General features: G+C 42.7%; 1 protein-coding gene across 6 annotated transcripts in view; it reads right to left on the reverse strand.

Moving 5' to 3' along the window:
* The window catches only part of LOC112554371 (NGFI-A-binding protein 1-like), a 77678-nt gene that overhangs the window by 18117 nt on the left and 32626 nt on the right, over positions 1–26935 (reverse strand). The window lies entirely within an intron of this gene.

The following is a 26935-nucleotide window of genomic DNA, read 5'->3' on the forward strand; positions in this document are numbered from 1 at the left end:
CCAAACGTAATTGAGGAAAAACGGCTAATGCAATCTGTTCTAATTGTAAAAGGTGCACGGCTTTTGGGGCCCCGTCATTTAGGCAGGTAAACAGCGCTGGGCTCTGGAAACAAGGGAGATTAGTGACTGGCAATCTTCCGAGCATCAATGTTTTATAACTTGCGCTCTGTGTTTGGTTTGCTTTTGTTTTGCTTCTTTCCCCTTGTTGCAGGGGGGATCCCTCCAAGGCGCTCCCCCCGCTTGGTGAGAGAGAGAAAAGGGGGGTAGGTTCTGAAGTGGGGGTGGTGGAGAGTTTATCAAGTCGCTGGGGTTTTGTCAAGTCAATGGGTGGGCGTGGGAGGGTGGAAAAGTGAAAGAGTTTGTTTGTGCATGTGCGTGCTCGACCGTTTGCACACATTCAACCATACTCATCCTTTCCTCTTCGTCTTCTTACCCCCCTCAGATACCCCTCTCTACCCAGGAGTTAGCAGTACGCCATAACCCCTTTTTCCGACGATGAACAGCGACGCCCCTTTCCTGATGATGCATTATGCCCACGATTTATTTCAAAGTGTCATGGAACTTGTAAGTTCCAGAACTTAAAAGCCCTCCAACAACAATAATGATGATACGAGCATCGCCTCCGGACGTCGTGGTGTGGTGCAGGAAGGTTGTTTGTGAGGGATGTGGTGGTAGTGGTGATGGTGGTGGGGTGAGACAACGGGTAGCTGTTAACCTGTTCCGAGCTAAAGCGTCTTTAGAAGGTCTCTCGCCAGCTTGACTGCCAGATATCGCACAGTGTGTTGCGGCCCTTAGCGCCCAAAACCGTTACCAGCAACCTTCCGCCTCGGCGTCCACTGTCGGTAGCTTTGCACGCAAACCCGCCGTTGAAAGAGATGAAGCTACCCGACGATGACCCTTGACCTCCTGCCCGTCGGTTTGGGACCCCTCCCGACCCACCCACCCCCACCTCGGAGGGCACGATCGCTGCACGTTGCACCGCAGTGTCAGCACGTGCCCCGAACCGCGACAGGACCATCGTGACCCCGCTGACCGCTCGCGGTAAACGCTGAGCCGCCGCGTGGCTGGCCTCCGCCTCCGCGTGTTCTGCGGTCTTGCCGCGCGGCAGTTCGGTCGACGAACTCGCCGTCGATTATCAAAACACGTGTGTGTGTGTGCGCGTGGGGAGGACATGACAGCAAGCTTCATCGCTCACGTTATTCTCCGATATCCACATTGACGTGGAAGGAGATGAGGCACCCCATCCCACCCCACACTTAACATAATAACAAGATTATTGTACAGGTGAGAGAAATGTATGAAGTTGTTGCTGTTAAGTACAGGTGTACTGTTGGTGCACATCTTGGACAGAAAGATGTCTAGACAGATTTCTCTGGGTATTAGAGATGATTGACCTCTCTCCTTCCTGCCGCGTTCTCTCTCTCTCTGCTTAGTGCCCCACTGACATTCATCTGCACTGGCCTTCGGGTGGCTGATCATCTACAACCATGTCCGCGACAGCTCAACATTTAAAGCTGACTTCTGACTTTCCGCAGCAGAGGTCGTGCCTCGGAGATGGGGGATCAAGGGTGGTGTGAAATCAAAGATACCCGCATAGGAAAGAGGCTTCAGGAGATGGAGGGTTTTCGAGAGAAGTTTGCCGACAAGTTATGTTTTAATAAAAGGTGGCGGGACACACACACAGAAGAATGGAAGAGAGGGCATTAGAAGATTTAGAAGACAGGAGGTGAAAGATTTTGTATGGAAGTGGGTCGTGAGAGGGAAGTAAATTATTTTTGCTCCAACGGTAGATTATGAGGAGAGATTAAATCAGTGATGGAGAGATCAATGGAACGACGAGACCATACTACCACCATGATCATCATCACCACCACTGCCACCAAACGGGAGGTTTCCGCTTATCCCACAAACGCATCATGGAGCAGACAACATCTACCCTTCAACCCTCCACCCACCCAACATTCCCTCCACCCGACCCTACCCTCTCTTGTCTCCGACTCTTGCAGCACCCCACGCACACCCACTTAAACATTCCCAAGACTCTGTATTCCCAGCATTTTCTATTAGCGATAACGTCGATGATACAGCTGTTTTCGCAGATAACGGGTTTCTTTTCCTCTCCTTACCCTACCCAAGCCCCCTCTCCCACCCCGCACCTTGATTACGAGATAAGAACGCAATTTCCGCAACGTGCAATAAGAATGCATTTGTAAGCGCGAAAGGGAAAGTCACTTGAGCATCTACCCGAATATACCCAGCCTGCCGAGCCGATGCTGTTGTTTAAAAACGAGCTGCCGAGACTTTCTGATCGAAATGTTTTGAGGTCAGTCGCCCTTAAAGGAAATCGCTGGCTGTGTAAGGAAACCTGAAAACCGACGTAACCCTTGGCAATAAATAATACGAGAAAGTTTAAAAAAGAAAAAAAAACCTGAAACGATTATTGAAAAGAGAAAGAGAATTAGAGCCCATAATTATACTGCAGCTTTCTCTCTCTCTCTCGCTCGCGCGTGCGCGTGGAGAAGTCTTATAAAATCTTGCTCAGCTTTAAAACGACCTATTGTATTTTCAAGCTTTGTCGATGGAAGAAGGGGAAAAAACAACAACAAAAAAGAAAGAAAGAAAAAGTGAAAACTTGGCTTTGTTCGTGAACAAAGCATGGATATGGAATGTTTAAAAGTGACGTAGATAAATTATGATTTACTAACATGAAAATCCCATTACAAGAGAAAATCAATGGTAAACAAGTTCCGCAAGCAGTCATACACTAATGAAGCAAATACAAAAGCGACTGTTAGCAGAATGCTTTGCATTTTACTGTTATTTACTTTTTTATGGAAGGAGGAGGAGGGGAGCGGGAGAAGTAGAGGAGGGGAGGTAAGAGATGCTGCTGCTGGAAACGCTACAGTATCTGCCAGGGGAGAAAACTTACAGCCTCGAAGTTAGACAACTCAGCCCACACCCTGTAGTATATGTAGTATATCATATACTCAGCCGACACCCCGTTTGACTGTTCGTCCTTGTCTTCTAGGATGTCACCAACAACCCGCTTTCGAATCAGGGTGGGATGCCTAGCGACCCTCCTTCACACTTCACTGACGTCTTGGTAACGGGAAGTTGGAGCCCGGGTGGACGTTACCCGTTCCCCACTTAGAACTGACTTTTATATAGACTCCATGTAAAGACGCTCCGACACAGCCCTGACCTCTCGCTCACTGCACACAACAACAAATTAACGACAATTATCGGTTCGATGGAAGAATGCTCTGGCCAGGAACCCGACTTCCATTCTCATAATAACGGCGTCATCGAATAAAAAAAATGGTTGTTTAAATGTTGTTTGCAAGGGTGTTTATCATTTTTTTAATTCTCTCCTCTGAGGGTCGGAATTTGATTTTTGGCTGTAAGTGTACTTTGATGTCATTTGTGTTTCATCTTATCTCGCCCCTCGCTATATTCATCTTTCTGCCTGGGTTGCCCCAACTGACATATAGCAACACTCGTCCGTGACACTAACAATCCTTTCTCCGACATCAGGGGTGGATTACCATTTTCTGTCAAGAGCCATTTGGGTGTTTATAACATCGTTCGCAGACAATAAACTCAAAAATTAGCTTGCTGTATGTTGTCAAACATTTCAATAAATCATCCCTAATACGATGTCTCGTACTGTTTCTACAGCATCACAGTGGTTTATTTTATTATTTCAAAATGTTATGCTATATTATTATTATGATTCGTTTCATATGGGGGAAGGGTCTACATTTATTTAATTTCGAGTCCCGCTTGCTAAAAATTAACTGTCTACTCTTACCCCCATCCCACACACACCTACACCCACCATTTCCACCAAAGTGTCACGAAGCAGGTTCCTTCCCCTCTTCCCCTCCCCCCCCCCCACCAATAAACAACACAAGCAGTTTCTCCGATGTAAACACTGATGGAAGATGTTGAAGATGTAAACCAATTTCTACAAGTTGCAGTTGAAGTGATGTAAGCGCATGCGCGCGTACACGCACACGAATATATTATGCGATACTAATTTATATCCACTCCACGTGAAGACCTTGAATAGAAGTGCACATGGAATGTTGTGATGCAAGCCAGCATCTTATTTATTGTTCCTCCGCACTGGAACACATTTACGAAGGCTTGCACCGCAGGGCAGGCAGGGCAGAACAACTAGGTGGGAACAACTAAATAAACAAATATAATAAAATCGTATAAACACAGAAGAGCGTGGCGATGTGTGTTGAACGGGTGGAGGAGGACGAGGGGGGAAAGGAAAACGACCCTTGAATCCTCTATTAATCTGTGTTGTCGGTCCAATCCTCACCAAATCCGCCAGGAATATTTCTATCGATTAGGGTGCGATCGAAGGCTATTTTGGGATGGTTTACGGTGCTTCAGAGCATGTTTATTTTCTCCGTTTTGTTTACCGATGGCTCCAAATAGAAAATACTACAAACTGCGAAAAACAAAGCGGACTTTGTAATTTCAGACGATGCCTATGAGAGAGAGAGAAGGGGAGTGGGGGGAAAAAGAGACAAGTAGTGAGGGCGGGAGAAAAAGAAAGACAGAGCGAGTCACGTGACCGCTTCACGCAAACCGTCATGCACCCGACCTGTCAAGTTAGTGAAGGGACATCAAGAGTACAAGTGTTTCACTATACTGAGGCCGCGCGTGAGTGATACATCAAATGTTGACAATCAAATCCCAGCAGGATGTTAGCGGCATAAATTAAGTTTGGCAACAAAACAAACAAACAAAAAATCCCACATTCACACTACAAACCACTTTATATATACACACACAGAGCACGAGAGCAATAAAACTGCTCCAAAGTAAGGAAGATATGAGTAGACAATGTAATGTACACAATCAGCGCCTCCTGCCAGAGTTAAAAAAAAAGCATCACATGAGACTGAGACGGTGTGTGTGTGTGCGCGCGTGCGTGCGTGCGTGTGTGAGAATAAGGGTACATTACTCGTGCTGGAGATATGACAGCAAAGCTGACTGTCAAATTAGAATAAAAATTCACCCGGTATCACGGTATTTATACCCGCAAAACGCTTGTGTAGTTGAGATTATGCATCGTACACACGTACGTGAGTGTGTCTGTATATGCGTCCGCGCTACAGCCTCCTCCAATCTGCATGCAATAAGGATGCACAGGCACAACAAAGCTGTAACAACATCAAGGACGAGCGGTAATAAAGAACACGAGTCATACTGGTTTTTAATTTTTTTACACGCACTCGCCAGTGGAACGGATATCCAATCGCAATTCTACACACACGCACACTTCCTGGGGGCCAGTCCCACCGCCACGTCACACGACAGACATTCAGGTCAAAGGTCGAAGACAGCGACCTTCGTCCACTAGAGACTGGGGTAGGAGTGAGCAATCAGTACATTGCAAGTTATCCCAACCTATGCAAATCATCTGCACATTTCCTCACGCGCTCAGAATAAATTATATCCACACAAAGGAGAAAGCTTAACGGGACTTTAAAACCGGGCACATGTTGTCATGACACTCAGACTGTTTTTAAAATTGTCCAGATATATTCACAGATTCGACAATGTGTCAGATTAAAAGCCCTCGAAACTCTGCCCACTTTTAACAGCTGCGGAAACGACCTCCCCCCAAAGAAATAAAAAAATAAAAGTTACTAGAGAATATTATACCCATAATGCATTTTGTATAAAATTCTGACAGGTTTTAATCTCTGTAAGTCCCCCTCGTGTGTCTGACACACTTTACTGAACTTTTCACTTATTGTGAGTCAACCCTGGAAAGAAGCCAACTTAAAATAAAAAAAAAAAAAAAAACAAATAAATACAAACGTCGGGTTTTTTTTTTTTTCGAGTTTCAAAATAAAACTGTCAAACATAAGCACAATGTCCAGTCATGGAGGCTCCACGGAGTTACATCCCACTTTCCGCGGGTTTCGTGACGTCACGAGCCTCTACGTCGGACGTAGTGAGCGGTACGTCCGCAAAACGTGACGCAGCCGGCGGCGGAAGTAGAGGGCGCTGTTGACGTTAGGTCGCGCGCAAAGTCGTCCCTCGGCGGGCGTTGCCGTTGCCTGCTGGGCGATCGATGTTTTAGCGGCAGCCAGTGACGCTGCTAATTAGCCTCCGACTGCGCTAAACAAAACACGCGCTGACGTCGCCAGCTGTGACGCTGCCAACAATCACGGAGGTAGCAACGAGTCCGTGAACTGTTAGGGGAGGAGGTGGTCATCGCAACTACGTGGCAAAAATAATGGTAAGAAAAAAAATGGCAATAGATTAAGAGGGGAGGCTTATCGCAATGGACTTTAAAAAGGGAGACAATTAGGTAAGTGAAAGAAGGAGAACAAACGAGAGAGAGAGGGAGAGAAAGGAGGGGGAGATGGAAAGATGCCAGTTCACAGGTGTCAATGCGGTTGTGGAAGATTTTAAAATTATTGAAGTGTTTAAAAAAAATGTGAACAGCATGGCGCCAACTAAGAGGTAGAACAAGAGTTTGGAGGGTCAATGCAGCTGTAGAAATGTTAGCAATAGTTTATTTGTTTGTTTGTTTATTTTTTTGGGGGGTGGAGTCACAGTTGATGTGGAAACAAACGTTGGCAACAGTTTGGGGGTCATAGCTTTACAAAATATTGAAAAAAAATATCGACAACAGGATGGTGGTCACTGCAGGTAAAAAATAAAAAAAAAAAAAAAAGCATCGCTGCCAGTTTAAGTGGAAAAAAGGAGGACGGTGTGTGTGTTATATACATATGGACGTAGAAAGAAAAAGGTGAATGACAGATCAGTGGAGCGACAGAAAGGTAAAAAGAAAAAAAAAAAAAAAAAGAAAAAGTTAAAAACCGACGGCGCGCGACACACGACACGAGACAAACAGGATATCTCCATGCGACCAAGTCTCTAACCCAGAATGAAAGTGATGAAGCCAGATTAAAACTAATTTCAGTTTGAAAAACAAGCTCAAGCTTAAAAGCTGCTCACAGCACAGTGGTTACAAATAGATCGGGAGAGAGAGAGAGGGAGGGAGGAGGGGAAAAAGCCTGCGATGGCTGACAGAAGCATAAAACTGCCTTCAAAGACTCGGCCAGCTTTGTCAAAAAGGCTCAGGGGATCTGGTGATAATACCGCGGCTAATTTGCTACGATAGCGAAAGCCAATCCGCCAAAATTGTGTTTTAGTTCTAAAATGCACATGAAAGGTTTAGCGCTCCTCCGAAAAAAAAAAGAGTCCCCCACCACTGAAAAGAAACGCTAACAGGGCTCACTCTTTTGGTAAAGGTAATCCCTTTTAGGGCCAGGAGAGACGGAATCCGTTCCCATGATCTCTGGGTAAGAAAAACAACGGAATCTCACCCCCTCTCCTACCAACCCAACCCCCACAAACCCGTTATTTCTACGCGGTTTAACGTCTGTTCTACTTCAGCCCTTGTCGTGGGGCTGAGCATCTCTCCCAAGCAGGCGCTGCAAGGCTTACAAACATGTTTCAAAAAAAAAAAATAAAATAAAATAAACCTGTCGGAATTTGTTTTTACTTATCACGTAAGCTTCTTGCCAAAATCAGTTTATCTTTCACGTTTTTCTATTTCTTAATTTGGCCAATAAAGAAGAAGAAGAATGGTTACAAAGCATTTCATCCTCTTTCTCGTTTTTTTTTTTTTTTTTTTAGGAAGGATGCTTTACTTACACAGACTTTTTCTTTCTTGGATATTTTTAGATGGTGGGGAAGGGGATGGAGAAGGAGAAAAGACGAATGCTTACAAGAGATCTTTTCTCGTGATGGAGAGAATCGGTTTGAAAAAGATTTAGGAAATGATATATTTTATCTACAAAGGTGCGAGCGGCAAATGTGTGATGTGGGTATACGTAGGTGGCGCTGGCGGGTTATCCTGTATCCTCTCGTGGGTATTCCCGCTCAACTAGGTGTGTTCAAATACTCCCACCTCGCCCCTGATGACTGGGAACAAGGGTAAATTAGACCGCCAAAACAAACAACATACTTTCTCCACACTGCCGAGCAGTTAACAGAGAAGGTGAAGAGGTTCTGACACGAGGATTTAATGGCATCCGCTCGGGTGAGCTTCTGAAGACAAGGCCTGGCCTCCAGACCGTGACAACCCTCGTGTATCTTTATTTTTACCATCCATCCGACTATGTATGACTCCAGCGTGTTTTATTCTTGTTCCTCCCTCAACCGCCGCTTCTGTCCTCTTCTCTCGCCCCGCCCCTGCCACGCAGCTCCTCGCGCAGAGCGGAATGTCACATCCCCGTCCCAGCAGGGGAGACAAACAGATCCGGAGGTGTGAGAACAAAGAGTGTGTGTGTGAGCGTGTGTGGCTTCTTGACGAGGGCTAACCAGCACTTAAACGTCTGCTGCTACGAGCGCAAACATTCCCACAACCCCCTCCTCTTTTTTTTTTTTGCCCCATCACCTACACACACGCGCGCGTGTAGTGTGATCGCAACCTCCTTTAAACCTGCCACGTACGGTGGATCACCCACCCTTCCAGACAGCAGACGTGAGTCTGTCCCTTTCTCAAACCACCCACTTTTCAGTATTCATCGTCCACGTCTTCATCAAGATCCTTGTCCACCTTTTTCCACATTTCCCGGCTTTAGCGACGTGTCGTGCACACGGCCCCACCGAGCCAGGTAAAAACGAGTGGGACCAACTCAGCACGGCACAAGTCGTAAAGTTTATGCAAGAGATGCTTTCTGAGTCTGACTGGTTGTTTCTGGCAGACGTCCCAACAGTTTCACTATTACTCTTTCTCTCCTTTCTCCAGCATTGTTTGCCAGAAGCCGTATTCACGAAGCGAGGGTAACACATCGGTAGATCAGGGGCAAGCGTCTTGTCTCCATAGTTACAAAATGGACACAAGACTCCGCGGATGTAGCATTACTGGGACCGTTGTTATAATTCAGTAGCAAAGATTCCTGGGATAACATACATATCGTAGTATCCGTGAGTCCTGGACTTTTCCCCCATTTTTGCCGGAGAGTAAAGACTTACTCTCGCTTCATGAATACGGCCACAGGTGCATGAACGACAGAGTCGGACCTCTCTTCCGCAGCTGTCATGCCTGCTTCCTCCTCTCTCTGTGTCTTTGCTTGTGTAATATGGATATTGTATGTATACGGATCGCGTGGATAATTGCACGTGACTTCCGCTAATCATGCAGGACGCCGAGAGACGAGGTCAGAGCTTGACCCTGTGCAGGTAACCGACTGGATGCCGTCGCCCACCCCACTCTCCACAGAACAACCGCTCTAAAATCGTAGTTCTTGGTGGGGATGGGAAGAACGGAGGGGCTGCGGCTCATGTGGAAGACAAACCAGAACTACAATCCCGTAGCAAAATGCCGACTCGACTGGTAGACTTTTCCAGAAAAGCTTCCCCCGTCTCGAATGGAAGAAAAAAAAAACAAAAAAAACAAACAAACACTGCTGCACCATCTTAAGATTTGAACAACTCAGAAGCCTTTGTTTCTGCAGATCTCCTCCCCCTGAGGGTGAGGGGGAGTTAAAGGTGGGCTCAACATCAAAAGGTTCCTCACAACAAAACAGAATAAAAGAAACGCCTTTCCGGGAAGAAAAAAATTTAGCTCACTATTGAAACTTTTTTGTTTCGCACTTTTGAATTTTTCTGCTAACGAATCTTTTCTTTTAAATTACCGAACGATGCTCATAACAACCCCGTCGCCGCTTGCTATCTGCCCTCGACATCCCCCACCCAACCCGATCCTCCCTCTCCACTTCGTTTTGAAATGATATAATATTTTTTTCCCTCCTTTCCATCACTTTCGCATTCCAGAAAAGTCCAAGAGCGTTAACATTCATAAAAGGGACTTAAGCGAACACGGTTAAGAGTCTTCTCCAAAAGAGTTTTATCCTCTCGAGCAGTTAAAGGACCGTAAGGAGCTGATAATCTCTTCAAAGCACCGCCAGGCAGTAATGAAACAGAGGAGTCGATAAAATGAAACAACAATATTTCCCGCGAAATAACAAAGCCTGGAGATCTGCTCTGGCAAAGCGATGGCGGCGGCTCATGGCAACAGAGGAGAAGAGAGACTGAGAAAGGGTGGCGAGGGGTAGGGTGGGGTGGGAGGATGAGGGGCGGGTGGGGTGTCAAGCATGAAGACGTCGCAGCGGGCACGTGCGTCTTGAGGCATGTCTTGGGTTCAGGAGGTGAGTGGGGTGGGGTGGGAGGAGTCCAAAAGACAGGAGCACCAATGGGAGTGCGCGACGTGGCAAGGACTGCCGTGACGTGGGCTGTTGTCAACCAAACCGATCACCTCACAAAAACTGCGGCAGTGCGTGTGCGTGCGCGCACGCGCCCTGTTGACACCAGGAAAGAAGTGACAATGCCGTTGGCCAAGAAGTTGTTGACCTCCGAGCACTAAACGCCGCCTCTACCCACCCTCTTGTTACCCGGGACTTACGTAACTTCCGCTGGGTGGTGGGGTGGGATGGGGATGGGGACAGGATGATGCCTTGTCAGCTTCTACGACCAGAAAAGTAGCAAAGAAAATGCATTTTAACTCTCGATAAACACTGGATGACGCCTGACGAACTTCTTAACGTCATAGAAAGTGGAAGCCATTGCGATGAAAGGCGGGGACCAGCCCCGGTTTGACCGAATGCAGCACAAGTATCTAAAAAAACATTCACGATACCCGCGAAGAAAACTGATTAGACACTGAGGGTGACAACCTTCTGTCAAGCTCTTAAAAACCAGAATGAGCTCACAGGTTATAGCTATCTCGTGACCAAAACACTCGTACTTCTGACAACCCAGTTCCAGTCTATCATGGGACTGTCTAAATGCCGAATATAAATACACTCACACTCACTGGGTGTCCCAACTCTCTGCCTTACCATCATCAACTCTCTATGGAGCCAGATACCCGTTTCCGACAGTCGATGAACTGGGGAAAAGTTCACTGCGCCACGCGTGTATCGAACCGTCACGCTCCGAGATTGGGTCTAACCACCCGGCTATTCGCTCCTCAGTTTGTTACCTCACCCGCTCACCTGTTCTATCGGAAAAGGGCGGGAATTCTTCATAGGTGGCGACAGAAGTTTTCCACTTGTTTAGTTTCCGAGAAAACTATCTGAACTTTGTTTTGTACAGTTCCCAAAGAATTTTTTTAAAATACAATTTTAATGGGTTTTTAATTCACAGAATCACCGCATTATTCGAAATATTTTTAGTGCAAAAATTTCCTTAGCACAAGACTATGGAGTCATCTCACCCAAGCACTGCACCCGGGGTATTTACTGCATCATTCTGTCCGCTACTGTGTCGACGGAAAGTGACCGAGGGTCTCAAGTTGATAATAGCTAATTTTATTATGAACCTTAATATCTCGTGTGTATGCACACTGATGCACAGTAACATCCCTCCTATCACACTCAATTTCTAGTTAGTTCATCAATCTGCCAATCTACCTGACTCCGACACACACACACACCTGTCAGGACCTTGCTTGACAGAAATAAAACTCGTCCGAAGCATCGATTAGTTGTGCGTCAATCAGACCAGGAAGTTTCTCAACGAAAGTAGTTCGAGGAAAGATGGCTGGGAAAAAAAAAACATAATGAGTAAACGATTTCTTGTAAAAGAACCTGGTGAAAGTCAATAAAACCAATGGTGGGGATGTTAGATGTGGACGGGAGGATCAAACGGTCCTTACAAGCGCCCTAACTGTCGCTACAAGTAGGGGTGTTGGGAGGGAGATGGAGCGACCCTACAACATGGTCGCTGAGTTGCTAAATTGTTCCTCACAGAAAGAAAGAATGAGATAGAGAAAGGGCTTTAATTATCTATTTTCTCTCGGTTTTTCTGTTTGTAGTACACAGACTTCCAGGCACTACTGACACACAAAAGGGAGAGAGAGAGCATGAAATTTAGAGACCCTCCACCTTTCCCCCGTCCCAGGGCAGAACTCTTGCGACAGGTATATCCACCCTCTCCTGACATGCAACACCCTTCTGCTGATAAGTAATTATTATTTACTCACACAGCTTGGTGTGTGTCTGCTGATTAGTAATTATTATTATTTTGTCTGCACAAGGATAATAAATTTATTAGCGTCCGTCGAGTGGACATGGATGACCTGTTGAATGTCTGTCGCGAGGGTTGACCTGTCACGGGGTCAAGTTTTACATACTTGTTGTCAGGAGAGATATTTTTAATATGGGATGAATTGAATTGTTGCCAGCAACTAAGGTCAAGTCGCTCGCTCAAGCAGGATGCGCAAATAGGAACAACGGTCATTTTTATCGCCGATCATTTCTAATTAACTAGAAGCTAGTTTAACCTTTAAATAAACAACTCGGCGATCATTTCTAATTAACTAGGAGTTGGCTAGTTAAAACCTTTCAATAAACGACTGAATTACATTTACATTCTTACGGTTCCTTCAATTCATGCAAACATTTTCGCACGTGCACACACATACTCCTACACATACAATAGCTATAAACATTTTCTCTCATACACAGACATACATATTACATACACGCACACACGCAGATATACACACACACTACTCACACACATACACACACACGCGCATGCGCACCTGCACATAAATTTTCCAAAAAACCAGACACTCGTAACCGCACATCACGAGGTCCCCTGCTTTGTTCCCAGCCTCCCATCAAGTCCTGCGCGCGCCGAACAACAATAAACAATAAACACGAAGTAAAAACAAAAACAAAAACAAAATGCGAAGTGCAGGCCGCATAAACAAAGTCTCTCTCCTACCTTCGGCTGAACTCGCAGTTCAATAGGTGGCTGCAGACGGGAAGTCCACATGGAGGAAATCAATGGAGCGAGTGTTCGACAAGAAAAGAAGCACCATCAACAAAAACACAGCGGAGAAGACTGAGCGGAAAGGGTGGAGAGAAAAAAACAGCCATTCGTCAGAGGAAGAAGACATAAATAATTCAGAAACGACATAACAACGGGGTGCACTGAAAGAATGGAACGACAGATTAGGACTTTGTGACATTTTGATTACGCGACATTATGAATATATGACATTAGGACCACGTGACACTGGGAGTATGTGACTATGTGGCGCTGTGACTATGTGGCGCTGTCCCAGAAATGATGGATAACGAGAGATTCAACTTGATACCAAATTGAAAAATAGTGGGTTTAAAATTATCTTCCATGACGTGGACAAAACATGGCTTACCTGTAAATGTGATCGGATGAGAGATAGGTGGGAAGTTTTGATCGAGAGTAAACCGTTGATATAAATTATCCTCGAAAGATAAACTTTCCAAAGGACGATATTTCTGCAGTTATTCACGTTGTACGTACTACAGTTGGAAGGGGTTTGCCATAACTTAGTTGCTCGTCATTATTATACTTATCAATAATATCAATAATACTTACTATGACATTAGAACATTTTATTATTACAACATGTGCAAACAAATAGACGAACTTCACAAGAAGAAAGGATACTATGTGTATGTATTTTGCATAGTATGTTGTTTGATACAGTAAACTTCATTCATGTTAGAAATGATATTAAAATATTAAAACTGTTACATACGTGTATTCAAGCAATCTACTAACTCACCTACATACGCCCATAAATATCAATTTATGTAAAATCATTCTTGTTACAACCGTCAAGAAATTAAATCAAAAGTCGATACTGTCGATACTGAAAATCACAATGACGATAATAGAGAATTTTTGTCATAATGACAATTATATATTATGAAATATAACAATAATGGCGTCTTTCTCTAGCATCAAAGCCAGGTCCAAAGCGTATGTGCGCGAGCAGACATCATCTAGGTAGGCATCAGGAATTAGGCATTAAATTCGCGAACATACACACACGCAGAAGAAACCGGAGTACCTTGGAGGAAAATCACATTCAGGCAGAGAGAAATATGTCGGAGCCGAGATTCGAACACAAAACATCCGACTTCCCCTGTCGCAGCGACAAGCGCGAGAGCCACCAGTCGCAACTGACGGTGATAATAGTGACCGTTCATTCACTAATGTTGGATAGCAACTAACACATTTACAAATATAAATAAAAACACATAATGATACCTTTTTACACAAGGAATAATATATTGCACTGTATCTCAGGCTATCTTCTAAAATAAAAGCTAATGAGAAATGCTTTCATTAATCCAGAACAACTACTGGAAGATCTCTGACAATGTGTAAAACGTCTCACACACACACCAGCACTTTGTCACTTTTTTCCAAATGAAACAGTAGAGGCAATTAGTTTGTCTACTGTAAAAATATTGATTCATTGCTTGTGGGAGAAAGTTTAGTGTAAGTTGATCTGGGGTCCTGGGGGGGAAGTAAGCAGCTTCTTTTTTACGACTGGAGTTAACGTTCTTTGTCCGCCGACGTGTTGCGTTATATCGACGACGACGACGATGACGATTTAACAGTCACATATCGTTCGTTATCTGCTGCGGGTTGTTTGTTTGTTTGTTTGTTTGTTTGTTTGTTTTTTGTTTTCTTTCTCGCCGCAGCTGTGACACCGCTCGCTCTGTTCTGCGGCAGTTCAACATGTCACTAGTGTTCCAAGAGACACAATAATATCCTCTATCTCCTTATCTGACACACGTGACATCGCTGTACCGGGTGGCATGAGCACGTGGCAGACAGAACGAAAGAGAGAACTGCAAGGGGGGACTAGGTTGAGGATGGGACAGGACGAAATAGACCCTCCCATTATCCCCAAACAACCTTCCATCCACCAAAAGTAGTCAGCGATGTGTATCACACTCCCTGGACACCCCGGGCAACAATATTTATCAGTTTAAAGAAAAAAAAAATGCTTATCTTCACATTAAATCAGACTGCGTCCCCCTTTAAGACACTTACAGAGGATGGAGTAAGTATGCTGCAATGTTGTGAAGAACAGAGATAGGAGGTGAAGGTTAGAGGGGAGGAGAGAACAAGAACAAATAAATAAAATAAAATTGCTAGTGTAACTTGCAAGTGTTGTTGACACTGGATTTCTACCCTCCTCGCCAGTAAATGGCCGATTTTTAGTAATGACAAGATATTCAAGCCTTCAAGACAGTAAACAATAAACATGAATAATGGCCAGCACCTACTCAACTCAGTATCCGCGGATTGTATGATTAAGTTTCGTTAAAAGTTTTTCCCACCGACTATGCAGACACTGAATGAAATGCGAACCTAAAGTGTTCACTTGAGAAGACTCCAAAGTCGTTGACAAGCTTCTAAATGTTAGTTATGATGTCTAGGATGTTATCGGTGAGCCTGAAATGATAAGTGTTTTCTTGTGGTATGGTAAATGTTATCTGTAAGTCTAGCATGTCAAGTGGATTTATGAGACCATGAGAGGTTACTGTAAATATACAATGGCAGTTATGGTTTCAAATATTTTAAAAAGTTACCTGTCATTGGAATGCTGTCTCCAAAGTGAAAGATGATCCTCTCACGTGCTAATCATGTTTAAGATTCTGTCTTTATCACCCTCGTCGCCCTCCATGAACTCAGGTTCAAAGGTTTTGCCCAGCGCCCACGATATTTATTTATTTTTGCACATTATATCACAGGTAAATTTGAATTTTAAAAACCTACTTGTGTTCTAAACATTCTTCTGACTTAATTAATATTTTGTTTATTCGAAACACTCCGCTTTTATTTTACCGCGAGCTTATTATAATATTTTAATATTATAATATTTTAACCGATTTAAGCTTTTTGTTATTTATTATTCATTTACTTGCTGTTTAATTGTATACATCGTGTATTTCTCTATCACACACAGACACTTTATAATTGTACCATGTACTCTCGAACAGATTTTTCTATCTTCAAATTCGTTGTCCTACAGTCTAGTTTCTGCTTCTATTCCTCCCATCTTGTAAATTATTGTAGTATTATACACTAATGTAGTCTTGTATCATGCCACAATTATATGTAACCAATGCAAGCAAAATACTCAGAGAAACGAATTCCTTCATTGCAAGCAGACTTGTAAGTAAAACTAAAGGAAGGAAAAAAGAAAAACGACAAAACGGAAACATCGACGCAAACAAAATATCTTTCAATATTTATATTTACATCCTTAGAAAAAAATGAGTAGAGCGATGCACGATATTAACAAAACACAACTGTAGGAAGGGAAGGAGGGCCAGAGGGCGGGGTTTAGAAAAATTATCTTCTACTGATTATTTCTAAATAAAAAATTTGAAATATTGCCGTTTGGGGGGCGGGGGATGTTGTCCGCTTTCAATCCCCCAATTTCAAGGGGATTCTAATGGGCAAACAATAACTCAACAAAACGGTATACATGCTACTGATAATAAAAATACACTTGTGAAATCTTTGAAACCGTTTCTATACAAAAGTTTTTTTCCACAAAAAATAGTCCACTTTAGAGCAGCGCTTCTGCTCCCCGTTTTTGCTTACAACTCAAAGTACAGGACAAATGAGCCATTGTAAGTTCTCTTTCATTACATTAAAAGTTTGTTTTAGGAGGGTGCTGAAAGTTTCGTTTCGTGTATTTAACATTTTACTTTTTATTGTGCTCAATGTTCAAAACTTGAAACAATATTCTTATTTGTGAAGATTTGTTTCCTTCCGCGTGTTTTTTTTTTTTTTCTAACTTATTTTTTCTGCATAGTACTGTGGAGCTTTAGCAAAGTCCAGTGTTTATTTTCATGAACTCCTAGCACAACACACAACAGAAAAAACCTCACAGATACTTGTTGCTACTCTCTAGGAAGTGTGATTACAGGTAGTTTTGCTGCAAAAAGGTCGAAATGCCTAAAGGGAGGGGATCACCTGGGCCCGTAGTCATGAAGCGGTGGCAAATAGTCCTGGGGCAAATCGTCCTTTTGAACATGAAGACAGAAGGAGGAGTAACTGCCTCGATAGTTTACGGACGAATGAAGCTATTTTTAATTTCCTAGCTTAAGCGCACGTGCATGTGTGAAGAAATGGTGACAAAGAAGCAGAAATAAAAGTTGTTGTTTGACCGTAGAAACGAGAAAAGATAACATAGCCACCCAGTTTATAAACAGTACAGCAAAATCAACCGAAAGGGTGGGAAGCAATCGCAGAGAAAATAAATGCATGTGGGAGCACAAAGCGACCCGCCACAGATATGAAGTCTAAAAAAAGAAAAGATAACTTTTAAAAAATTGTATTCAAAACAAGGGATGGCCGTGTACCAGAGACCACGACCCCATCTGTGAGGACAATAATCGGAGAAAATAGTTCACTCATGTACTTTAGGTGTGTGCAGTGCCTATACAGAACATCATGATTTATATTTATAGCTACTTTATTTTCACATCGTCTCTTACATTTGTTAAAATCAAAAGAGTTCCAAAGATGGATAAGTGAGTTAAGAATAGATACACTATATTTTTATTACTTATGATATTGAGAATGCTGATCTTGGCAAAGTAATGGACTGCGGAATGATTCAGAATAATAAACACAATGAATGTGTGTGTATAAATAAATATACATATGAGGTGACGGCTGAAAGAAATTTATTCAAATTTTCTTCTAGTATAAAATTTTATTCCTTCCGTACTATTCATTTGTCTCTTCAGTTCATGACATTGAAAACAATTTTTAAAAAAATTAAGCATGAGGAGCGTGGGGAGAGAGTATGAAATAGTGTGTCGTAGACAAACATCTCATGAATTGAAGACATTTTGTTGTACACTATATTCTATGATTAATTTTAAGTAGGAATATCTTATTAATAGTTTTCGTACATTATTCTTTGTCTTCTCCGGGCTTCCTAGTGCCTACATTTCTCGCTTCCTTTCTCACAAAATGTGTTCGTCCTTCGCTTCGTTTTACATACGAGGGCACGGGCGCGCTTGTAAATTGATTGAAAGAATATTTTGCCCCTTGTTTCCAAATCATGTTGTTGTCTTTGTAGTGTCGTCTCTGTTGACCCTGACATCTAGTTCGTTCTTCGCTAAGATTACATCATCTGTAAAGTCCTCGGTGATGCCTGTCGCGGACTATATGATTTATCATCTCTCTTATTTTTTATTTATTTATTTTTGAATGCGCTTTGTCACGATCACATACACCGCCATTGTCTTGGCTATGTTGCCCCGGGGAGTTACCTCCCCCTCCCCCTATTTTATGCGAGCAGCTTGCCTCCAATTATTGCCCCGGTGTGGTCTACCGAAATAAGACGCTTGCCCCAGACTTCGCCAGTTTGCCCCCAGGGCAGACAGTTGCCACCACTTTATAACTACGACCCAGCTGAACTTTTCAAACTTAAAGAGGACGAAAAGGTGAATGTCTTTACCATTCAGTTGAAGAGTTTGGGGAACATTGAATTAGACAACTAAAACACGCTATTGTTTGTCAAAATAACAAAACAAATAGAACAAACAAACAAGGAAAACAAAAAAAAAACCAACAACAGTAAACAGTCCTAAACATAGTTTAATCAAAAATATCAAAGCAAAGTCACGATTAAGTTAATCCACAATTGTGGTGGTTGGTGGCGCAGAAGAACTTTGTCAGAATAACCTCTTGCTTGTTCGTTTGACACCTCACCTCTGACCCAACAAAGCATCGTAGTCACACCTTTGATCGGGTATTCCCGCTGTACCTGTCAATTATATAAGTTCCCTTCCCCAGTGGTTCCAGAATCGAGAGTTACTTTACCTGTCGGTTCAGCTGGTTCCCTGAGTTAAAAAGTTTTACTCATGAATATAAACCCATGGCAACAATTCACCGAGCAGCGAAGTACGATCTTATAAAGATGTCAAAAGAGGACACGACTGGACAGATTAAAGAAACGAAGTTTAAAGACAATATAAAGTTTATATCCTTCCCCATAATGAATATGTGATGCTACAGTCGTCACAGATGTGGGTACAACAACCACTGGAGGGAGCAGTAACTCTAGTAGTGGTGAAGCCTAACTTTATAGCATTTTTTTAAGTCTACCTTTAGTTCTTCCACACGTGATGCCTTTTTGCTTTTGTTTAAAAGAAAACAAAATATATTACTGACCAAGGCCCGGCTTCTTCCACAGCCACGGGCCCGGGTACACCATCCCTCCTTGCCCATCCCTCCATGCCCATCCCTCCCTCTCGTCAGGCCTGCTGACAGGCGACTGGGAAGAGACAGGTGTTTCGCATCGCCTAACAGTACAACGAGCGTCTGCACCAACAACATCGTAAAAGGAATATTTCTAAAAATAGAAAGAAAAACATTACACTAACTTCCTTTTTTCAGATAAGCAATTCCAAAAACACAAAGTCGGATGACAAAATTATTAAAGTGCAAAGTCATGTGGTCAAAACACTTAAACAACTTTAAATGTAATTTTTTTTTCTCTTTAAGACAGCTTTGCCGTGACTCGGAATAATCTTTGCACAGCCTGCGGTCCGTGAAGTGTTAATGGCCAAGATGTGTGATCGACTGCACATCATTAAATCCTTTTATATCACACACATGATTGTAAATAAAGCCACCTGTACCAGGCAACTTGGAGTTCTTTGTCATAGCTTCTGGTCTGTAGCCTAAAGAGCGAGTGAAAGCGATCCATTCGTCCACACAGAAAAGTGCCCATAGGCTCAGAAGACGAACAGACCTTACAAGGAATTTGTTTACGGATAAGTAAAAACAACATCATGCAACCGACCCCAGGTTTAAGCTAGGAGGTTGGTTATTTTATACTTGAGATAAATACTGATCATTGGGAATTTAACCATTGCATGTTCGTTTGAGCAACAAATAAATATACAGCTAATCAGGATTTGTCTATCAGAAGTGTTAATGAGAATGCCTCAGCGTATCCACTACGGTGAAAGACGTGATTACTACGGCTGCCCTCGCCATTCACACTACGTCGAGGTTTATTGTCGCCGTAAAGCAGAAAATGTACACAAAAGCTTTCATTGTGGTTAGTATGAACCTTCGTCAATCCACGATTAACCTTCATTGTCATTATTATTAATAACAACAACAACATTTACAAGGTGCGTATCGTACAAACACTCGGCGACACATTCACACGTGCACACCATTCATAAAACATGGCAGCCATTGCATTCTGTCAAGCAATACGATATCTAACAATGCCACATTTGATAATTAGTATTTTCTAAATGGTTTGAAAATAGACAGCGAGAGAGAGAGGGAAGTGTCGAGCACTGCAGGGTAAACAATTCCAGAGGTAAGGTCCATATCTTAAAATGTGTGAATCACGCTTGGTGCCACCTGTACCAAGACGAAGAAGCCAGAAGAACAGAGAGAGGCAGGCGGGGTATGTTTGGGTAGGAACTAGCCATAAATATGAGTGGTCAGCGGTAACATGCGAACATGGAGTTCTACCGCTACCCGGGGTGGCTGATTTACTTAACCCGGGTACGGTTACACCAAATCTGCTACCCGTAAGCAACAGTTGAAATTTCGTGTTCATAGCCACTTGATAGATTGCCTGAACCTCATCCTCATCCTTAGCGGGTAAGTTTTGATGAGTGAGATAACCTAGATTTAAGAAAATAAATTTTAATGTTAAAAATTGCGGATATTTAAGCAAATCAAACTAAAGCGAATATAAAAATGTTAAGACCTGCTAAGTAAACTGTACAAATGTAATGGCAGAGAAGATCTGTTTACATTGATATCATGTCATTATCTGAAAGTAAAAGACATCCTGCAAAATAAAACTAAACATCTCCGCAGATACAATTCCCTTCATTTTTGTTCCCTTCCCCCCACGTTGAATTACATCAATCGCACTCCGGATTTTTTTTCTGTGGGTAGTTTTCAACGAAAATAAAATAATTTTGTTGTCTTGCTCGAGGGGCACGATGGGATGAACAAGTTGGGCTTTCATTTTTTTTTTAAATGGTACTTTCAGCTGAACAACACATAAACAATTGCACTTTTTTCATGGGTGATGGAATTTTCCGGGGGCCAGTTGGTCCGCTAGCTCGACCTACTCAATGGTTCGTAAAATGTGGGCTGGTATTTTGTATTAATGAAGTTTGTTTACCCACGTGTTTACTTTACTCAGGTTGGGTAAATCAGTGCATGTTCCAACTCGTTTTACCAACTTTAAATTTCAGTAACATTCTCCCACCTAGGTTAATGACAGAGATCAGATTAATTTAGTTCAACAAAAGTCATCAAAGAAATTTTTAAACTCTAGCAAATAAACTAAACTGATATGATAGTACAGAACTAGTTGGTAAATACTGTTTTTATCGAATTCTTAATCTGCGGAAAGCAGACGTCACAAAAAAAAAACAAACAACAACAACAAACAAACAAACAAAAACTGCATATCACAATCGAGATGGTGCCCTTCGCCTTTTATTTTTCTTCGCTTGTTTTTGTTTTCAAATGAAAAATAATTAACATTTTTGTCATCTAATACTTCGTCGAAGAATATCATTTGGTCAAAATGAATAAAATCGATTTTGTGCAGCTCCTCGCTGCCTGATTATTTGAAAAAAAAAATTTCGTTCTATTGTAAGTTTTTCACTCACCCTCTGACCGACTTAACACACAAGCAATAAAAATATTTTTCGCGAAAACCCACTAGACCGGGTGGTTAGGTTACTTCACCTGCTCAAGGTAGGGTTAGTTTGTCTGTCGGAATAATTTAATCAACTAGTCAGTAAAAGTTTACCATGTGTAAAGTGTCGATGCCCGTAGATATAAGCTTTGGTTTGTCTGGTTAATTTATTGGTTTAGACAAGATAAACAAATTTTATTCATTTGTAAACTCCTGGTTCCCATCAATACAAACCCAGAATAAATATTATTTTGTCTTTAGTTACGTTGAAGCTCAGTATCATCACTATCAAAACTTTTATAAGACAGGATGAACAGGTCTTCAACAATGGCTTCCGTTTTCGTTCTTTTACCTTCACTGCCGGTTAGTGAGAACTAAAGGTAACTATAGCAACTAAGAAATTAGAGGTAAATAGTGAACACTACTCGTCAGTGTTAGTTAGTCCTATTTTCCGGACTTGGAGTAAGTTTTGCACACTTGATGGCGGCTCCATGGCCTGGTGTCTGATTGTGTTACCCACCACAGATGTTTGTGATTATTTGCTGCAGTTACGTACCATTGGAGAACAATGTCCGGGCTCTGCCAAGCTGGTATTGGCCCGACTATACAAAGGACATAAGCGGCTATTATTCCAAAGATTAGTCTTGCCTATCACCAGATTGCTGCACCGGTGCGTTACCCTCCCTTTCCCTCACCCCCAGAGAAAAGTCAAACTGAGGAAAGGTCGAACCTTCATTTCTCCATTATTCCTCTATCTCTCTAATATTTTTTTTAAAGGGGGTGGGTTGAAGGATGAAAAAGTGAATTGGTGGAACAAGCTTTCCACTTCTCGGATTTAGGAGTTAAAGTGCATCCATGTCTTCAGTTTTTCTCTACCCCCATCCTCTACTTTTTTGGAGGTTACGACCGTACACAACAGCTGCTACTAAGCACAATGCCACCACCACCATCGCCACCACTACCACCTTTCTGTGGCCACTTACCGCCTTTTCTAGGCACACCCGCTTACAACAGCTGCTACCAACGGCGGCGTGCACACCCAGGCAAGATGGCAGCTTTTCGCGGGATCACAGTCCGGGGACACACACACACCGCCCGCCCGATAATTTCACCGCTGGGTCAAGCCGACCCACATTATAACTCCGACATTTAGATAATATCCTCTCCACATCGCAACAATTATTTTTTGGAGGTGGGGGTGGGGGAAGGGGATGGATGGTGGTAGTGGGAAGAGAGAAACACATCCCCTTTTCTTTGTTTTGCCAGTTCTATTTTTTACCCCTTGAATATACACCATCCCCCACTCCAGCACCACCCCACCACCCCACAAGATCCTTACCCCCTTTAAACTAAATCCGGGAAAAACCTTGCAAACAGGAACATTAAATACCTGTGCCATTAGGCAGAGGAGCCGCGGCGCATAAAAAGTAAGTCTGAACATCACTTTATAGACGAGGGTAGCCTACCGGCCACTTCATGCAGCTCGCCCCATGGTGTGTGTAGGGGGGAGGTGTCAGTTTTTTTTAGGGGGAATGGGGAGAAACTGTGCTCACTTTTTTAAAAATTCGTACTAAACTCCGGCGCAATTTTTTGATTTTTGTTTTAGCTTATTGTACATATGTATATATCTAGTTCTTGTTGGGCGGGCTTCTATTTTTTTTTTTTGTTCTTTCTTTTTAACGTTTGCCCTATTACACAGCAAATGTTTAGAGAGGAACAACTAGGACAGGCTTCGAGCACAAGGCCACCAGCATGAGAGGGAGATAAGCGAATGTGGGAGAGGCAAGCAGGCAGCCCTCAGCTCTGAGGGGGAGAAAAAAAAAAGTCCAGGAACAAAGGCCCTCTTTATACTCCCAGGTTGGCCAACATGAAGTCCATAAACAAAACGCGAGCGGAGTTGGTACAGATACCAGCCTGTGTACAGCAGGCAGTACACACACGGGTGTACGCACCACGTGCTACACACACACACGTGCACACACACATAGACATATGTAGACAAATATAGAGATGCACAGAGAGGTCGAGTTCAGTCTGCTCACCCTATTATTTTATTCTTGCCTTTAGTTGTTTTGTCCAGCTCTTATATTTTTTTCTACTGTTATTGTGCGGTCTTCTGTGAGCATTTTCGATGTTAACGCTTTGAATAATCACTTCTCTTGCCTCCTCCTCCTCCTCATCATCATCATCAAAGTTTGAGTTGCTATCGCTACTGTGTAAAACTAAGAGTCAAAAGAAAGTCGATCCAGATACAAAATTTATTTCATCGAAAACAAACTTCACAATATTTAATTGATCGAATTAAAAAAAAAATTTCTTCCTGTGGGTATGTACGAGTAAGCAGGCGCCTAACTATGATAACCGATTTAACAGAATAATAGCACAATTTGTAGTAGTTATATTGCTGAGACACCCGAAATATTTATTTTGCTGGTAATACTTGTAGTATTATATTGCTGCTATAACTATATTATTTATATTTCTGAGAGCTGAACATTTATTTTGCTGAAAGGCCTTGAGTATTTATTTTGCTCTTATTTTTTTCATATCAGATACGTGAAATAGTCATTTATGTAGTCATCTTATCATAGGGATGCTGACAGGATTTTATTGCTCAAAGATTTGATAGTATTTCACGATCCTTCGATATGGTTATGTTAAAATCCTCCCACATGTTTCCTCCCAACTGTCGTATCTAGAAAACTCGCCAGGCACACGGCTCGATGGGTTTTTGCACTTCAGCAACTGCTCGATACCAGCCGCCACGTGAACATTCCTCCCTACCCCTTCGATACTTCACAGGTTGTCGGCCCGCTGCTGCCTCCGTCGGGGGGAGCGGAGTGTATTGTTACAGCAAAGAGCTTTGAACCCGAGGGCGCGAACGTCCCGGTTCGATACCCGTGTAATGTAGCGTTTCTCCCGGCCTCCCTGACTCAGCAGTGGCATGATTACCACATTCCTTCTTAACCGAATAAAGTATTGTCGAACATGTGACTAGGTTTGGCAAAGTTTAATTCCATAGTCACAAGGAATCTCCGTTTTCGGACACGGATTTGGGATTGTAGAAATGTGTCGTGGTTATATTTATTCGATTAAGAAAGCGTTTAACCAAACTAATACAATGTATTTTGAGAGGGTTTTTATGATTAGCTTAATCCCAAGCAAGTTTTCATCAAGAACACTGAGGCCCAAGGCTTTCCTAATCACTACAATCAGATGCTTTCAAGCGAACTGCTGATAACCGATTAGGAAGGCATCACCTGTGGTTGGTCGTTAAGGATCTCAAAACATCGCCTCGAACGGAATTTAAGATCCCTATCATATGTTAGTATCATTCAACAACCCTCTCTCTCTCTCTTCCAGTTCTGCACATTTTCTGTCAAATACCTCACGATGATGAACTTTCTAGTTGCGAGACTCTTTTTCTCGCTGAACTTGTGACTACAAATAATTTATTTTGACGATCGTGTATAATTTATTTTAGTTGCTAAAGATAGTCAAACATTTAACGATATGTATATAGGTAAAACTCCGATTCCGAGTCTGTCGCTTCTCGTTCGAAAAAGTTTTTCTGTGCGAGGAAAGAGCGAACTTCGAAACCAGCTCGCGTGCTGTCACGTGGTCTGTAATCCCTCCCTATCCCCCTCACTTGATTCACAATTTATTTTTTATACTGCAGGTGCGAAGAAACAAAGAAGTAGGGAGGATAGAAAGCATGACAAAATTTAAAATAATTTAAATTAAAAATAAATATTTCCTTCCATTACTGTCCTCGGTAACGAGTACGAAAAGAAACAGAAGGGAAATAACTCTAACCAGCAGTTTTTTTATTTTATTTTATATGTTCACGTCTCTCTTTCCATCGCAGTTGAAGTCTGCAACCGACGAAGGCACGAGATTAAACGGATTATTTTCATTTAATAATAATAATTGTTTATTCATAGACCGCCTTACTCCACCCAACGTGGGGGTCACGGCGCATAAATACATGAAGTCGCACGAGCATGCACGTGTCACTCTGTATGTCACACCTGTTCGCCAGGCTGGGCGTCACAGGGTTTCTCCAGTTTTCTATCCCCTCCCTCTCTCCCACAGTGCGAAATCCCTTCAAGGTGGAAGCACTTTCCTACTAAATCAACCAACCAACCACGCGCTTCCAGTTGGCATCAAATGAGTCGGAAAAATTCATTCACCATCATTTAAACAATTTTTCACTTAGTCTCTCTCACTCTTACAGTGTTCAAGACCATCCCAACAATTATGTAAGACCAGTTTATCAGGCTTCTATTATTTCAAACTATTATATCATGACTTTTTCCACAACCGTATAACTTCAAGGGGATGTCTGTATGTGTGTGCACGCGCGCGCGTTCGCAATAAACAAATAATTTCTGTCTTTATTTTGTTTCGCGAAAGCTTGACAAAGTCGTGATCTGGGGACTAGATGTTTCATCTCTGAGATTTAAGAAGAAATCCAATAACATTTCAAAAACCACCGCTCTTGAAGAATAGAACCGACTTGAGAGAGCTATAGAGTGATGAAGAAACCTCTGACAGAATTATAAACATCTTTTTTTTTCAAAAAATGTGGCCGGTAGGAAATGCCTCCTCCTCGCCACGTAACATTCGATGAAAGCATCGTTTGTGAGAACTATTTCTTCTCTTGGCTTGGGACACAAGCAAACTAAGGCCGCCCTCCATGTTGCCTGGGAGGCTTCTTAACAGGACACATGAGCATGGACTTCTTTGGGCAAATCGTTTTGTGGGAGGGTCATGTGAAAACTGCGGTTTGAAAGTGGAGAAAAGAGTTATGGATTAAATAATCAATTAAATAATTATCTGCCTTCACGTGAGTCCACTAATCCATTATCTACCAGTCACCATCGCCAGTAAGAAAGCAGCCCCCGCGATTTTCACATCCTCCTCCCTAGACGGGTAGTAATCCGATCATTTATTTTTTTTCTCTCTCTCTGTCTTTCTATTCCCAAAGGAGAAAGTGCAGTTCGGTGCACGTGTCATAACTATTTTATTTTCAGCTCGTGTCACTGTCAAACAATACTAATGTCAAACAATCTTACATTCCCTCCCCTGCATCATCGCCTCCCTCTTTTTAACCTCCCTGACACACACATATATCAAGGAACGCATTATCGTTCTCACACGCACGTACACAACACACAAACATGCATGAGCACACAGACATACGCACACACACACACCTGGATTGGAGTGGCAGCTAAAAAAAGTTAAAACAACATTTATCCCCACAATGCCCTCGGCTTTGCTCCGCCAGTTTAAAGCCAACAACTCGTGCAGCATGCGCCGGCCACAAGCAAAAAGCTTTGTTACACAGTGCGAGGTGACCCGGCC

The sequence above is a fragment of the Pomacea canaliculata genome, linkage group LG2 (genome assembly GCF_003073045.1).
Source record: "Pomacea canaliculata isolate SZHN2017 linkage group LG2, ASM307304v1, whole genome shotgun sequence".
NCBI lineage: Eukaryota > Metazoa > Mollusca > Gastropoda > Architaenioglossa > Ampullariidae > Pomacea > Pomacea canaliculata.